Raw genomic sequence first — 2711 nt, forward strand, 5'->3', positions numbered from 1 at the left:
ATTTGAAACCAAACTGACAAATCTAGAGGAATSAAGTCCGAACTTCTGGSTGGCCAAACARTAACGCTCCTAATAAATTGATATTGGAATTCAGAGTTTTTACAACATGGGGACAAGACGYTTTGCAACGKCTGTTGCAATATTTAAAAGACGMGTAGGTACTTTTCGACGGATGTTCAGTAACTGGTATAACKTCCTCTTWTTGCTCAATAGAAATTCTTTTCTCTGACGGAAAAAWTCTGTTTCWTTGAAGCGCTTGTACAAATTTCTAAACAACTTTTCGTTTGGTTCTCTTCGGTTGGCATACATATTATAATATCTTCGAGCTGAGGCAAGGCCATTGAAATTTTCTTGTGCAAAAAATAGAGTCTCTCGTTTCTTGATTGGTGAACTCGTGACATGGCATTTTCTAACGTGAATTAAATATTTAGGTGTTTCGAGTTTGCGCAGTTTGTATAGTAGTTATACGCTGTCGAACGCCTTGCTAACCTCCATCAATAACCTTGATAATGTTCCGGTGCTTGGATGGTCTCATGGGTGGTATTTTTTTCTTAAAACGAAAGGAAAGCGTATAGTAAAACCTTTATGTTCTTTATTCAAGTGTTATAAGTAGGAGTTTACTGACCTTTAGATATTTTCAATAAATGCAATTCAATGCAAAATATGTTATTTATCTAATAAAGTTAATATGGTTTCCGTATTTTTCGGTCAGTTTTATGCCAAATAATGCGATCGAAGATGTGAACCACGAGGAGATTCTCATCCAGCTTCTCTTTCCTCCTTTCTCACCTTGATCTCTGTTCAAACTTTTTGGTTAGCATTTAAAACTATCAAAACCTCATTAGCACTTTATCCAAATATTGTTTTACAATATTACGTGTTCAACTTTTAAGCTTTAAGCTTAATTTAATTTGAAATAGTTTTCTCAGAAGTCTGCTTGTGAATTATAATTAAAATAAAAAGTCTGCTGCTTTATCAATGGAATTTGTAATATTGCCAATACAACTTTTTACAAAAAGTAATGTCAGAAGTGGGATTCGAACCCACGCCCTCAAAGAGGACCAGAACGCTCGAGACTCACAAATGTGAGCAAGGAAACCTTGAGTCTGGCGCCTTAGACCGCTCGGCCATCCTGACCTGGAATCCATAGATTTATGAGCAAGATCTCATCAATTCGCTGCTATATTAAATATCAATTCGACTATTTTTAAGAAGACTTCGTATTTTCAGGAGCCATGTTCCTACCATTCAGAACCAATATACCATTCCATACCAAGAATAAATGAAGTCCAAACAAAATATAGATTTAGGAAATGTCCGAAATTTTCCATATTGCGTCATTCGGAACGACAACGTCTGGCCTTTCGGAAAGTTAAGTAAAGTAAAATCAATCAATTAGTGAAAAGTGGTTGAAAAGCGCATTTTCCTAAGAAACCGCACTAAGCAATGTTGCTAGTAAAGGGATCGTCTACAAGGTAACCACATGTTCAAACTTCAATAGCACTGTGGATGTCTCGTAGAAAACTGCCAAGAAAGTTAATAGTTATGGAAAATTGGAGTGCTAGAAATGAAGTATTTGGTCATTTAGTTGCTTTGTGGACACGAGGACTACTGAGGTACTTAGCTCATTATAGGGACCACGCGACGGAGTTTAGAAAAACTTGTTGGGTCGACTCGTTTTCAAATATAATTGGCCCGTTAACTCTTTTCAGAGGGATATTATCTTTCCTCTAACTTCTAGTCAGCTTCAAGGAATGATATTGCCTCCCTAGCTTTATCGATCACAACGTGTGTGTGCAAAATCCTACTACAAATCCCTGACTTGAAAACATGATAATTTTAAGTTGTCACATCCAAGTAAAAATTATATTCAATAAAAATATCAAGAAATAGGATTAGCTATGAAATCGAAAGTAATAACATTTTATTCAGTTAACATTTTTTCTGTACTATGTATATTGCAGAGGGCGCTATCAGACATATTCAAATTCCCTTTTAAATTATATATACGTCGTTATCGAAAAGCAATAAAACAATTCATTTTTTCGTTTTTTTCGAAAATGTTTCGAAAGCCGTTGCCGTTTGGATAAGCTAGCTGAATTAGGTTAAATCATCAAGTCTTTATCTACGAATAAGTAGAATAGATGGTAGGATTTTGAACTGATATTTAAAGACACTCTGCATAATACTATAACTGAGGAAAATACATAAAAAATTATTTTCCCTTACGGATTGCTAAACGTAAAATAGTGGAGGATTTCTAAGAGGAATGAGAAAGTTTTGAAATGTTATATCGGCTATATTTAAAATGGTAGAACTATCGAAGGAGACTTTCGAGACCATTCCTTGCAACTAATGGGTTTTTCGGGTTTTTAAGGGCGTCGTTCGGTAGAATTTCTTCTTGACGTTACACTGTTCTGAGCGTTCAAGCAAGCCACTCTGAAGATGCAAGCCACTCGTGCTTGCGAAACGTCAAGAAGAAATTCTACCGAACGACGGCCTAAAAACCCGAAGAACCTATTAGTTGCAATGGTAGAACTGTTGTCCGACGATATTTGTGGCCAGGACATTATGCTATTTCATCATGGTCAAATATGCGCCTGTAGAGCGTGGGAAATTCTCCAAAATTTTCAAGCAATTAATTTTTCGGGATAATCCTTGTTCTATTTAAACTCAACATTCGCTTCGTCTTTCGACTTTTTGTTCTTGCT

The 2711-nt window shown here is 35.9% G+C and overlaps 1 non-coding gene across 1 annotated transcript; it reads right to left on the reverse strand.

Annotated features, from left to right (window-relative positions):
- Positions 1-1022: 1022 nt before the first annotated feature.
- On the reverse strand, positions 1023-1137 carry Trnal-caa. Its single transcript has 2 exons — positions 1100-1137; positions 1023-1067 (listed from the first exon to the last, which is right to left on the reverse strand). It is a non-coding gene; the product is annotated as a tRNA-Leu (tRNA).
- Positions 1138-2711: the final 1574 nt, after the last annotated feature.

This window comes from Dendroctonus ponderosae, unplaced genomic scaffold (assembly GCF_020466585.1).
Source record: "Dendroctonus ponderosae isolate FM_Combo_2020 unplaced genomic scaffold, Dpon_F_20191213v2 Dpon_F_20191213_4, whole genome shotgun sequence".
NCBI classification, from domain to species: domain Eukaryota; kingdom Metazoa; phylum Arthropoda; class Insecta; order Coleoptera; family Curculionidae; genus Dendroctonus; species Dendroctonus ponderosae.